This window comes from Lepisosteus platostomus, chromosome 7 (assembly GCF_059453375.1).
Source record: "Lepisosteus platostomus isolate fLepPlt1 chromosome 7, fLepPlt1.hap1, whole genome shotgun sequence".
NCBI classification, from domain to species: domain Eukaryota; kingdom Metazoa; phylum Chordata; class Actinopteri; order Semionotiformes; family Lepisosteidae; genus Lepisosteus; species Lepisosteus platostomus.
This window is the reverse complement of record NC_142617.1, coordinates 3,577,585-3,592,851: the sequence shown is the minus strand read 5'-3', so window position 1 is coordinate 3,592,851 and position 15,267 is coordinate 3,577,585. Positions and strand designations below refer to the sequence as shown.

The window sequence follows — 15,267 nt, the reverse complement described above, 5'->3', positions numbered from 1 at the left end:
AATTTAAGAACAAAGCAGGAAAGCAGCCTAAAGTGATCAAGTCACCTTCTTTTAAATAAAGTAATTTTTGCAAAAAGGAAAGTTAAGAAATGGTCATGGGGGGGTCTATTCATCCCTTCAAAGAGTTACAGTAACTAAGCCTTGCGTAATTAAAGAGTTCAGCCACAATATATTTCAGCTCAAAGAGCAGAAATATTGGCTGTTATTATAGAATAATTCTCTTGCATCGCACTCTGCTGCCTGAAGTAAACCCCTTACAAGCATGAAAAGCGTAAAACGAAAGCTGTTCAGTGTTGCAATTACAAGATTTTCAGCCCAAAAATGAGTTTTCATCAGGACTGCTCTAAACCCTCGCCTAATCTCTTCTCAGGCCCACTCGAGCAGCATGGGGGTGAGGAGCAAGGACTGCACTCACACTGCTGCTTGTGCTGGCTTCACAGGCTGACAACACAAGCCAGAGATTCTGTTACAGAATATCAGACGACTATTTTCAGTATATAGGGCAGGTCTTCAAGAAAAAAATAAACAGTTTCCCTTTCAAGCCAAACTCTCTTATTTCCTTCTATTCCCAGTGCATAAAAGCAAGTCCCTACAAGTTGTGTTCAAACTACACAATAAGAAAGATGCAAGCACTTTGATCACAGTTTTTGATTTATTCATGCGAAAACTGCCGTGTGCTTAAAATGGCGACATTGCTTATTGGAGCAAGAACTCTAGTAAAAAAAAAAACCTTTACTTTCATTGTACATTATACCTTGTTTATCAGAACCCAGCAATGGAGAGCAAGCTCTCATTTCTAGGTTTCTCAAGATTTACTGTAAATAATAAGCTATTTTATATATGCACAGACAGTTATTCTTTGCCAGCATTCTCTTCAAAAGTTCAGTATAATTATGAAAACATCAAAACCCAAAATATTTTAAAAGAGTGTGTGTTTGGGGTAACAAAAAGTAAATACTGCACATAGTTATTTATACACTAGACAGACAGATCTGCAACATAAGCATCAGTATGTTCAGATATTTAATTCCACCTTATCAGCCAACAACATGTTGACCATCAGCATTCCATTGTACTTACTGTTCTCTCAGCCTTGCCTTTCCCTCTCTGTGTGAGCAACAGGATATATGTGCAGTACCTACCCCCAGCAATGCAGACTGCTCAGAGCACTGTTCCTCACAAGCCAGAGCACAAGTATCGTTGACAAACAGGAAGACAGAACCACGTGAAAGAGACACCTGATGCACTGCTCCAACAATGGCATGCATTCATTTTGATCTTACCAGAATTAATTATTACCAGCATCAAAAAGGGCTTGAGTAAATAGCAAATGTCATCTGCACAAAGCACCGAACTGGAGATGACAAGTGTTTAAAAAAAATCCCTAGATTTTGGTTTCTTCAATTTCCTGCTGCATAAATGGCAGGGTTTCTTTTTCCTTGGCATGGCATTCTGTTTCCCAGCTACTCTGTTGCATCACCTTTCATTTCGCTAATGTAATGAACATAAACCTTTATGAGAAACAGTAACTACGTGTGCGAAGTGAAGGAAAAGTGATTGCTACACACAAACCTAAAAAAAACACACAGACCTCCTTAAAGATCCCAGACAAGACACAGAGAGGGAGCGAGAGAGTGGTTTGATATCAGCGTGGGGACGTTCCCATTGGGAAAATGACAAAATATTGGCCTTGGGGCTTTTTTCACCCTGTATGGAGTTTCATCTGAGTGGACTTTAAAACAGTCAACAAAAATAAAATGAAAGTCAATGAAAAGGCCCACAAACACAGCAATTTAAACGCAAGTGTGTTTCTGGACAAAAAATAGCAAACAGTGATGCCTGGCAGCTGATTCAAATTACCCAAGAGTGCATCTCACCTGCCCTCTTCTGTGAATTCTTGTTTCAGCTTCACACACTGAAACCAGACCACACAATCACAGTGTGTGCAGTGAGGAGCAATGTGATTTTTTTAAAACAGTTCAAAATAATTTCTTGATTAAAAATATTTTCTTCGGAAGCACAGAAAGCACAAAAGATGTTTTCACTTTAAGTCTTAAGATAAAATAAGGAGAGTCCATCTGTATGACTATGTAAGATGTCATGAAGGAGTGGTGAGCAGTGGAACACAGCAGTTAGTGTCTCCAGTGTGGGACAGGTCTGCCCCAGATCTGACACACGTTCATGAAGCCAGCGCCGCCACTGCTGAACCACTGCGTCAGCCAGAGAGCTTCCCCACCAAGTGTCACACGGAGGAAATGGTCACTAGATTTTTTTTGGTTAAGGTGTGCAGCATAGTAGCTTAACAGTAAATCAGTCCACATGCCTCCAGAGTAATTTGAAAAGGAAATCCTGTTTCATTAACATCATGGTTCAATTACTTGGATTCATGGCATTTGCTCCAACGGCAAACAATAAACAAAAAATGATTACACCATCAGGCACAATACGCATAAAACATCTTGAATTTAAAACAGTGTTATTATTGATCATACTCATTATGAGAGACACATATGGAGGTTTATCCTCACTGCCTATGGACTCACACTGCTCTAAAGGAGGAAATGAATTGAGCACGTGGCTCTGCTGAATGTCCCCTAATCAGAATATGTTGTACCATGAGCAGTGACAGACACTTGTAGTGCCTGTCACTTTGCAGGTCACCAACAGAACAGCCGGTGTGTGGCCACAAGTGTGATGATCACACTCAAATTACCGTGACGACTGGAAACACTTAGATTAAAGGAAGAACCAATTTTGATTCAGTTCTTTTAATATTGCACTGATCTGCTTGGTACACATAACAGAAATACCTATCACACATACTGTATACTGTCAGGTGCTGATTGTTTCTGACTACTATGATCAATGACTTCTCTTCATTCAATCATTACCATGTTATTCACCTCCTACTGTATTATTCATTCTATATCTTGCACCGCACAGTATTGCTATCATTTATGCTGCAACTTTAGTTTATTACATCACTTGACATGCTGGACAATGTGAGAGTTTCAGTAAATTATGAAATTGTGATAATTTACTACACAAGTTGTGATTTTCTTTTAGGGGACTTTGGCTAAAGAACAACGATTTAAAATTAGAATTAATAATTAGAATTAAATTACCTGAATTCCAAATCACATGCTTCATATAAACAGACCTAGCTGAAATTATACAAACCTCTTGACTGCAGATTAATCCATTTAACAATTACAAATCACCAACATGCAATTTACAATGAATCCAACTACCCATTACTCAAAATAAAGAATGCAGAGAGAACACATGCCCACACAATATCCAAACCCATACAGGGGGCACCCTTTGTAATGCCTTGGAAATGCCATTCTGAACACATCATTTAACCTTTGTCACAACAGTAACAAAATACCTAAGCTTCATTAAATTTAATTTTGCACACCTTTTATCTGATAATTTCACATTCTCCAAGTCACTTTGAAGTAAGAAAAACATCTGGCCCCTTTTCTAATAAATGGGATTTTTTTTCAAATCTGACCTGTCTTTCTAATTGCATGTTAAATAATTCTTAAGACCAGTACGCCGATTCGAAAATAGTGAAATCTTCACTATTTACCTCATTTTTAAACCTGAACCTCTCAGTCTGACCTCTGCTTGATAAGATGAAGTAGTGACCCAAGACCCTGTGCTCTGCACTTTGAATTACTACGTACAATGCTTCAATAATTATTTAATTCCCTGATGCATCACCAATTTTTTTGTAGCCCCATAGGAGACTGTTGTGCGAAATAACTTATTTATTGTTGGCAGTTACTATAATTAATTAAAAGCAGCTAAGTGTTTATAATTAGCATTGAACATATGTAATTACAACACAACTAGAATGTAATAATATTGATTCCTCTTGGACAATTACAGAATGTATTTTAAAACTCTTCCAAGGCAGGAATAAAGACACTTGTTTACAGTGTTGCTTCAAGCGCTGTCTATTATTCTTTCAAAATTTACTACTCTTAATAATAACTTATTGAATAATTATGAGAAGAAGAAATCGTCATTATCATCATCATCATCATCATCTTTCTTCTCATTATTAGCATCAGAAGGCCTGTGTGCCACATGTGTGACTCAGTGTGTTTCACCGTCTCCTTTGCATAGAGGTGAGCCCAGCTTCAGTACCGTCTCCTTCATGGTGAACGTAATGTGTCCATAAATAGCTCTGCTAAATTCCATCAGCCTTCTTATTTCACCATTGCTTCCTTGACAGACTTTAACAACAGAGTAAAGTTCACATACTGCTTTCAAGAGTTTGGTTTCTGTTTGGTGTATGCCTGCTCAAACAAAGCTGCTGGTTGTGTGTGTGTACTTTGGGGAAGAAAAAAAAGACAAAAAGTCTCTATATCCAGTCTGCTTTGAGTTTTTAAACTTGGTAGAACAGGAAACTGTAGATGGAGGCACAAAAAAGCAACACACAACACTGGCTCGCTAGAAGATCATTGCTCTTTACGACATACACTGAATGTTTTCCTTTGGAATTCGAGTAATAAGCCAGAGTTATTATCACAGCGTGGCCACAGACGTCTTTACTTTAATAATCCATCTTAATTTCATTCCAGTTCAGTTTCAGCAGCACACACGAAATGCTGCAGAAGCGAGGACTACCTGTGATGTTGAATAACTGTGCAGTAAGGTTCTCCAAAAGCATAATTAAAATGAACATATGCTCCTACACTTGCCAGTGGTCAGATCTGTCCTCTGATGATTCCTGCCCCTGGGAACACTGCGTTTACTGTGTCATGTCAAGCACCAGCTTCTGCAGCAGGTTTTCAGACCACGACCTCCTTGTTTTTTTTAAAAAAAAAACTAATAAAAAATGCCACTTTATCGAAGGATTCCAACATGCGACACCTTGCAATAATGAACAACTCGCCGCACAGCAGACATTCTGGTGGAGTTGCTTTAAAGATAAAAATTGCCTTCACTGTTTAGCCATTCAGCAGTTAAGAACAAACCTATGGCACTGATTAATTATTTTAAGCATAGCTGTGAACTACTAAATGTAATGAAATTGTACTAATAAAACATTACAAAAAGGAAGCATGATGCTGCCAGATCTGCAGTATCAAATTCACTGACATGCAGTTATATAATGCCCCCTTTTTCCCCGAACTTTGATCTTAAAATTCTTCTTGTTTTTCCAAGCAGGGGTGTGTCTCTGTCCCACAGAAATCAATAGCAAGCCCCAGATAAACTGATGTAGACTGATGCTTTGATAAGACTTAGGTCCTTTAACAAAACTATTGTAGAGAATATAAAAAAAAAGGTTTTTGAATGGATTAGCAAAGTAATACCTCTTAATGGCTGAAAATGTGAAACTTAAGAACAAAAAGAAACAGCAAGCAAAAAATACACACAGTCCATTGAAAATAAAATGTCCCATCCATCCATTTTTGGAGTGGTGGAGGAGCCGGAGCTTGTCCCAGCACGCAACAGGTAAAAGGCAGGGTACACCCTGGACAGGACATCAGTCCATCACTGGGCAAACAATACAATGTCTAAGGACCTAAAACTAAAACTACTCATAAAGACCATTTTCCATATAAACATCCATATTTCAGTGGAAGGCACTCATTAATATATGGTTATACTATACAATATTTTAAAAATTAAAGTGCTTTCCTCTTAGATCAACATATATAGGTTTAACAGTAGATACGTGTGCAGAATCTTTTAAAAGCCTCACATAACAAAGCTCATCTTTTATCCGTGTAGAAGTAAAAAAAAATCATTACCATGACTTAAAACAAGCTAAACTCCAAAACATTTATCAAGTGCTTCGTTTGGAAAACGTGGCAAATAAAAAAATCTTCCATCAGCCATAAACAACTGATTGTTGATTAAAAATGTGGACACTGCTTAATAAATCCACTCTACAAGTATACAGATACACAAAGAAAATACAAGTCTAAGCTTTATATCAATAGCTCACTGTTCACGGACATAATGCTACAGTATTTGCATTTTACATTGTGAGCTGATAGGTGAGCTGATTGTTTGAATAGTACTGTTCCTTGCGATAAAACACAGAGCTCGAGTCATGTGATTTCATGAAAACTCCACACGCTCGGTGTTTGGTATTTGACTTGAAACTGTACAGCCAGTCAAAAATGCAAGAAAAAATACAAGCATGCCCTGCTGGAGTAATGGAGATCCCGATAGTGGATCCTATCGGTACCACTGAAGCCAGCCTGCCTGTCTGTGAGCGAATTCGCCCGAAGAATGAAACGTTTTGCTTCAGCAACAAGCAGACTGGTCCAGAGAAACCTGCTCCTATGGGACAAACCACATCCTGGAGGGCAGGGGCTCACACTCTGGCCCAGGACCATCACATCTGCCTGATCCTTCTGCAGAATCTTTTTCAGACGGTAGTGGCAAATCTCCAGTAAGAAATAACCTGTACGTCAGCAGAATTAGCTGTAGCTGGCCGTCTGCATGAAATTTGCTTAGCAGACTCCCTTTTCCACGGGGAGTTCCATTACAGAAAATGTACATTACATGAACAGTACAAGGAACAAGCAGGCACAATAAGGTAAAATATATTAAACTAAACAAATGACAATAAAAACAAAATTAAAGAATTAAAACAGTGCACAGAATTTCTGGATACAGAGCAGTGATGTAAAAACTGTGAGAATATACTGTATACCCTGTTTACACTGAGTAAGTGCAATTAGCAAGTGAAGAGGAAGAAGTTATTTGCTTTAGTAGAATGAAGGATAATTATTGTGAATTAAGAGACAACACCTACATATGCAAAGATCTACTGTATATACAATGTGTAATGTGATCCTTAACTTGGTGAACAGACAAAAAAACATCATCATCCAGAAGCATAGCAAACATCTAAGGAAATAACTGCAAACAACTATCCTACACACAGAGTGAAAAATGTATCTGCTTTGAGAGACTGCTGAGGATGAGTTGTAATCTTTGGCAAGTTAAGTCTGTGGGGTGAATGCCACTTTCATATCACTCCATGTATTTTTCCAAAGAAAGTTATCATACCAGTTTGAGAATTTAAAAAAATGAATGCAGCGTAGTGTAAGAGTTATTGCAGGACGGAGCTGAGATTCCGGTTTCTCTACCTACTGTAGGTCACTGCAGCACTGAGGGGCGAGCGTGGAGAACAGACTCTAGCAATGAGAAAACACACACGGTACAGAACTCCTGAAGAAAGAGGAGTGAAGAGGATAAGTAGGGATGTAAGGACAGATAAGATACTGAGGGCAGGAAACAATATGCATGCTTTGGGCCATTAAGGGATTTACAGCTGAAAGATGAAATCATCATCTTAGGTGGGTCAGAGATCATAAGTGACTACAGACAGAGTGGTGGCTGTTGTAGTGTTTTAATTCACTGTTGCTTTGCCCTTGCATGACCTCAGAGAAGTGTGGAACTGTCACGGTGAGCCTTGTCCTGTGTGTTGTATTGCTGAAGCCAGCTGGTGTGTTCTACAGTGTGATGATCTGGGGAAAAATCTCCTTTAACATAAGAACATCCTGGTGTGCAGGTTAAGGGTAACTTTACTTCTTAGTAATACATTGACAAAGTCCTTAAATCAGCAGTTTTTTTTGTTCTTAAAAGCTCAAAAAGGAATTCCTGACTGCTCTGGACAATGCCAGACTGCACAATATCAGGGTTACAATGGTACGGCATCTGGAAAACAGCTGAGGTCTTGCCATGGTGTGAATGCTGGTAAACATCTGGGGGGTCAACACCATCAATGCCAGTGTCATCCACTGGAAAAAACTGTGACTGGCCAACGTAGTTGAACATCCCACAGCAGTCTGTCCAGAGGCTGATCAGGCCTACAAGTCAGGAATGCCTGGAATTATGCTGATGTTCAGGGAAGCCATACCCAGTATAAGCTATGCAATGTCTTTATTCTGACAGTGTGTCTCATTTCACAATGAGAAAAAATATCAATCCTTTGGTATGAATTTAGTTCACATTTCTTTTATTTTGGTTGATACTGACATAAGATATGGGGTGTGGAGTTTTGTTTAAAAGGTAAAAGTAAAAACATAATTGCTCTCCGATATTAATTTAAGATATTATCAGATAATGTGCCCCCTGTTGTCAGTCACGTGAATGGACCACGCATTCACACATGGTTTCTTGTAGCGGAGGTAGCGGAGTAATGAAAAAGACAGCCAACTTTAAGTGACATACAAAATATTTATTGAAAACACCTCACACAAATTATTAAAAGTGGCATTTCCTGAGCCCAAGACCGCTAAGGACCAAAGCAAGCCCACACTCGCAAAGAAACACGACAGCTCAGGGGGATGAAGCTGGCTTCCACATAAGAGAAGAGACCGGACAGTCTCACCTCTTGAACGGCCCAGTCTTGAGAACCATTGAAATGGAAATAAATCCGCCTTCCACAATAAAAGGAAATACAGCCCCTTTTCAGCCCCTAAATTTAGTGTGGCCTCCTATGTGGTCAGAAATACCTGCACTGTTCCAGTCCCCAAAAACAGGCTGAAAAACAGCTTTCTTGGCTCTGCAAGCCTGTGAATACTTACTCACCAGGGGAAAATACTTGTCTTTCCAAAGGATGCAAGTGGATCAAGAGAACATAGAGACCGACTGACTTGACCTTTCACCTTCTATACTGTACCAAGCTGGTGCCACACAACTGGCCAATGACTTACAGCATTAGGACATTTCCACAGCAGTTTTGTCCTAGCAACAGACATGCCTTTGGCGTGTGAGGGGAAAAGGGACTGTAAGCCAGCACCCCCACCAACCCAACATTACAGATGTTTAAAATATTTGCTTAAATCCATTAGATCTGAGAGCTGCGTTTCTTTTGTGCATCAACATATGTACTCAGTGAATGTTATATATAAATTTGTCTATGTACACACAGTATAACAACTGCATTTCTTCAGAGGCAAAATATGCCTCCATAATTAAATTGCCATTGAAATATACAATAGTGATTAGAGAACAAAAACCATGCTTTCATTGACCAACATTTTAAAGGCAATAACAATGTGACATTTGGTTTGCACATACAAATGTACCATTCCATGAAGGCTTACCTCTGAATTCTCAAATAAGCAATGTAGTTTAATTTGCAATCTTCAAGATTTTCGATTTATTCACTGTTGTGAATAAGCAGAAGCAGCAAAAAAAAAAAAAAAGTCTCAGCCTGGACTAGGAGTGTTTTAAGGCTCCACCGAAATAAACCACAAAAAAATTAAAAATGCTTTTACACATAACCTGGTGTTAATTACAGCTTCAATTACACTATTTCATATGCAATTAGTTTTTGCCAGTACATTAAACTATTAGAGGTAAAATAAGATTGGACTGTACATTTCTGTCTTTTATTACAGAGTTATAAAACAATAAATAAATAAAAAATATGGTCCCTATCACTGAGCCCTGAGGAACCTCACTGATAACCACATCCAAGATTGGTTCTTATAGTTCTTAATGTTCTAATTCATTAGAAATGGTGATAATTAGAATAAAATGTCAAAACACTATAGCATATACAGTACAGTATATATCATTAACATTAAGCCAGTAGACTTTGGAGTTAACTATTATTATTTCCTTTCCAGTTTCACATACCCAAACAGTATATCAAATATATAGCATAAAACATTTACAGTCACAGTGAAAATACCAATGAGTTTCAAAAATGGTTGCTAACATTATAAGAAGATAATTAGATTATGTATACGGCATATTGGAATATAAAATACAGTGTAAAAAAGACTAAAAATACAATATTCCAATCTGGTATTCTGGTATTTAAAGACAGAATATTGAGTGTTAATTGAAACACTAATTATTTCAATAATGAAAAAAAAAATATTTTAAAAGGTTGGTTCTGTGCAATGTTACCAGTCATAGCAGCATATAATAGTTTGTTGAATAGTGATACTTTCATTCTAAATGTGTATCAAGTGGTATATTCAATTAATATAATTTGGATTTATTATACCACGCATTAATTCACAGAACATGTACATTAAAAATTTACATGGCTTGATTTATCCTTTAGGCAAACTGTGAGACACTGACCAGCTAGGACTATGAAAAGAAAGAGTATGGTTGTGCTTAAAATGACCTATGCACATTTTTGTAACCTAATGATCGAAACTGATCATTAGAGTTACGACATCAAGAATGATGTAACTGTTTTTTGACGAATGCTCTGTGATAATACGAGACTACACGTTTCTCATGAAGAGCACAGTGAAGTACCCAGAATTACAGGAGGACAAAGAGCATTGTGGAAGTGTGAACCCATGTTTTGAAAACCATCTAAAGTAAACCGAATAACTCAGAAAGACTGAGTTCCTGAGTTTTGAGTTTTACCATTTAAAATATTGATAGTCCATCAGAGCTGCCTTAATCCAGCCTTCTCAAATCAGTGTTATAAAATGTAAAGATTATACTAATGAATTCATATTAAATTAATTAATGCAAGTTGTTTTATTTACAAATGCTGCACTGTGTGTCTTTCACATTATAATGATGGAAATTCCATACTTCATATTGTCATTTGACTTATTTTATCATACAGCAATTAAATTAAAAAACAATGTGCCGGTATTCCTGGGAAACACTGTCAAAAACTAAAAAGATTGCATCTGATGTTATTATTCTTCAATATTTGACTTTTACAGACAAAAAAATCAATACATTTGACTCATTTTCTGAAGTCCTGGATTGAGACAGAATTTATTTTAATTTCTTCATATCCCTGTATCATAAGAACTCTTACTGTACATAACTCTTATCTTTAAACCCTACAATAGGCATTCTCACTCTTCAATACAACGCAACGTTTAAATAAGCCCTAACAATGTGGAGAAACTTTTTGCAACATTGTATTCAGTTTATGTGTCCAAAAAAGGATTTGACACTTTTGCTAAATGATTTAAGGACAAAAAACCCTCTACAACTCATATTAAAAATATTTTGAAATTAAAAAAAAGGTTTAAATCTTAGATATCACAGAATTTGGTATTAAGGTTCTGAGCCACATTGCACTAGATTTCCATTTCTAACAGCGTACCGGAAAGCAACTAATACAGAGCTTCCAGACTGCTTCTTTAACTATTTAAAATTCATTTTTAAATTTGAGCTAAACGCACATAATCAGTGCATAACAGAATCTCGACTGAAATAATTTGCAGTAATAATAAAGAATCTGGCTAGTTTAGTGATGTAAACCGTAACATTTATATAGCTATGCAAAACACTGATAATAGAAAATAAAAAAAACAAACAGCAGAAGTCGAATGGAGCTCCCAAGTAATTGAAAACTGGAGAAACAATCAGAAAATAATTTACATACGCGCAGCAGCAATGAAATTGATCCTCTTTTTTATTCTCATAAAAAATAAGGTTCTCAATTTGGAAGCACATTTATATATTTTATCACGTAATACTACTTAATTAAGAAAACGTGTACAACTATAGACTGTTCTGTTGTATAAAAACTATGTGCAGGGTTTAAAACACTTAATTACGGCTGTAAAATAATTCATATAAGGACGTCATTTCAGAACCTCTTGATGAAAATCATTACCTTGACAAATTAGAATAGTAAACCTTTGTTTTAACTCCGTGAAAAGAGAATACTCTTGATGCATAATTACATGTATATTTCAGTAATGTATCTCTGCTAATTATTTACCTTGAAAGCGTGTACTGTAAATCTTTACTGATTATACTGCTAAACATCAAATGGGTCTGACAAAATAGTTTCCCTCACATAAAAATGCACAGCCGGTAATTTCCCCCAATTCCCTTTCTTCACTTGAGTAACTTAACTTTTGAGTCGTTGTCATGAAGCAAATCGGTGCTCAAGACTGTTCCGCGGTACGGCCAACAGCAGAGGTCATAAAACCCAGAAATCCTAGAGCTACTCTCAGCTGGACTCCTGTTATAATAAAATACTACCCGTTTTCATTTTTAAACCCCTTCGTCAGATATTCTCCAGGTACTGTATGTGATCGCTACTCTTCATGTCAGACCTGACTGAAAAGCAATAATGCATCAATCCAGGCAGTTTTTAAAGGCTAACCCGACGCTCGAAACACAAGCACACCTTTCTGCACTGAGCCATTTCAACAGAAAAATCTATCACTGCTATACTGTAGTTCACACAGCCTTTGAAGAGCACACGAACTAGTTATTTTTCATTAAGTCACTTTTCACACCGGTGTAAAAGAACTGCGTCTCTCACGAGAGGGTAAAAGACATAGACACCCGTAATATAAAGTTGTATCAAAACAGAATAAAATAGTAGGAAAATATACCGCATAATAGGATGATACTGACAACAGCTCAAGACAAAGGGGAGGCAAGAGATCTAGTAAATAAAACAATAAAAATAGAAAAAGTAACAAAAAATCAAACTCATTTCAAAGTACTCTGAAATTGTGTAAAAGCCTACAAGTAAAAAAATAAACTATGAGTGCTCCCTGTACAAACGAGGCGGTGCAATTATAACATCCTATACGCAGATGTCACCTGCTCCGCAGACGGATAACAGTGAAGAGTTCTCGTCTCTTCAGAAACGAACAGGTAGACAAGCTCTTCGCTCTGCATGTAAATAGAGAGAGACACACAGTTCCAGAGAGTTTCAGATTGGCAGAAAGTTGTTTTAATATATCCAATGCCTGCGTTATATATAGTAAAATCAAGATTTTTATTTTTCATTAAATATGCAACACTCCAAAAGTTAAAAATAAATAAGTCGTTTGCTTAGGGTACTCAGCAGTAAACATAGCTCTCAAACCGGGGCTTTTTTTAAAAAAAAAATCACATTTACACCCAGAGCTTTAAATGGTTAAACAACCTTATGGCTATGATGCCGTGCAAGAATGCGTGTGTCGCTACCACCTTTCCAATAAAGTATAGCACTATACCTTCAAGGTCAAAGACACCTGTTTCACAGAGAGTGCAGCCATTGAACTGTCCACGTCGCAACTTCAAATAAATAACTGCGCTCCTCATAGGAATCCCCGTCCTTGTAATATTATAATAATAATAATAAACATACAAAATAACAATAATAACAACAAAAAGTTTGGCTTTCTTGTGCTTCAGTTATAATCTTTATCTTTATTCGTGTACCCAGTTTACATATTTGCTTTTGGTGACCAACGTAGTATCAGCGAAAGCTACACGTTAAAAATAACGTTTCCACGTTAAAACAATGAAGAGTAGTGATAATCTGGAGCATCGCTGCCAAAAAAAAAAAAGAGGAGGGAGGGAGGGCGCGTCATGATTTAGCTTGTTTCTGCTTCTTAAAATAATATATAAAAATGCCGGTAAGTTCCTGCCAGGGGTGCTCGCATGTCTGCTTCCAGTAAATGTATTTATTTTGACAAATATCGGGGAGAATGAATCTACATTTTGGCTCACCTTGAGAGCGTATTACACTAGGACCGGTGGATAATCACCCGAAGGACCTGACCCTGCCATATTCCCCACTCCCAAAACGCGAACAGTATCTCATCTTTGTTTTTCTTGAAAGTCGTTTTGTCCCCCTTTCCGTTTCGTTGGCCCGGCTGTGCAATATGTTAAGCGGAGCCCCCGCTCGCGAATATAAAATAACATTTGCGTTGGCAAAACTGGCATTTCACAACACTTCGCCTGTGATAAAAAGAGGGCATTCATTTTGTAAAACATGGCACCAAAATGTTGGGTGCTAGGAGCGAAGCTTTTCTTTCATCACCGAAAAAAAATATATCCGTGTACACCAGCTGAAGAGTTTGCAACACAGACGTGACCGCTACACAATTTTAAAAACCCGAGTATCAGCTTTGGAGAGAATTAAAGACGGGCTTTCAGCTTTTTTTATATGATTTGTTTTTTTACAGAAGGCAGGTATTTCATGAGAAGACAGACAGAGAGAGGGGTTTGCCCGTAATTCGGTAAAGAAGAGCTCGTACCCCCATTGGAAAAAAAGGCAGATCAAGAATTTGGAGTTTGATACAAAATTGATCAACAAAACCGCTAAAAAGAAACCAGTTTTATCATTCCTACCTTCACCGAGCCGAAGAAACGGGAATCCGTAAATGTATCCCTCACTTACAAATGGTAAGAAAGTTCTCACAAACGCTGGTTTGAGAAAACACACCACGGGCAAAATTAGAAAACGCTACTTAATGTGGAGGCTACAAATAGTTAATAAACATCCCCTCCCACCTTTTATCTCTTTATCTAAACTGTCGTTTATTTATTTACTTATTCCTTCTCTCTCGGAGAAGCTTCCCTTCAGTTGACCACCTTATTATAACATATTTGCTTTTTCCCAATTTTTCTCTACTTTTTTCAAGCACCCACGGCAAAAATAAACGCACTTCAGCTGTCGGCTTTCATCGCACATCACAAACAATGTAATTACTGAACAACGGATCCTGCGATACGGAGACCTTCTCCGCGTACTTCCACCAATTTTGAATTATTACAGCGGCCAAAATCTGTGTGCCCACTTAAAAAAAAAAAACACTACGCATATTCCCGAGCATCTGAAAACTGTCATTCCCATCATCTTTCTCCGCTCTGTCACGCGTTCAACAGCTACTTGCATCACCGCGCAAACGAAGTCAGTGATACTTGCAACACATAATGCTTAATCCAACTTAATCTAAATCATGTCAAAACTATCCGTAGCGAAATAGGAAATAGTTATTAATCTGTTTCTCTGCGATTATTTCTTGATGTTTAGTCCCCAAGAACACCTTGAGGCGACTGGAACTCCCCTCTCCGTCCCTGTATTTAGCGAATTAACGTACTTGTTAAAAAAAAAGTTTTTTCACCCCCCCAAAATTTGTTTGGATAACAAGAAATTTCTGTTCTTATAAATAAAACGGACACTTTATCAACACCAACCCCCTCCCCTTCCTTCACCGTTTCTTACCTTCTGCTCCCAGATCGCTCTCAAGAAGCGGCGACGCCTGCGTTTTTAAAGCTTCCCCGATTTCTTGCCCCGGCGGGTGTTTTTTCGCGTGTTTTTAATATTTTTCCTTACTTTGTGTCATTTCTCACTTCCATCTTCTTTCATCTCATCAATAAACACACGCGCTGCAGCCTACCTTTGGAAGGACACCAGCCCGTCCCACCGTGCCCGCCTCCTTTTTTTCCTATTGGCTGGAGGTGCGGGAGGGTCACGCCCCCCCAGCGGTCATTGGCAGAGAAATTCCTATCCGGGCGGCGGAAGGCTGCGTTTTACGTCACTCAACA

General features: G+C 37.8%; 1 protein-coding gene across 12 annotated transcripts in view; it reads right to left on the bottom strand.

Moving 5' to 3' along the window:
* zbtb20 (zinc finger and BTB domain containing 20) overlaps positions 1-15,138 on the bottom strand; it is a 138,423-nt gene extending 123,285 nt beyond the window's left edge. For 8 of the 12 annotated variants that reach the window (XM_088638516.1, XM_088638505.1, XM_088638515.1 and 5 more), the window contains exon 1: positions 14,945-15,138. The gene's annotated coding sequence lies outside the window, so the exon portion shown is untranslated. Of the gene's footprint in view, positions 1-14,067; positions 14,143-14,944 lie in introns of all 12 variants that reach the window. The other 4 variants (XM_088638508.1, XM_088638511.1, XM_088638513.1 and 1 more) reach the window with 1 other exon arrangement.
* Between the last annotated feature and the right edge of the window lie 129 nt (positions 15,139-15,267).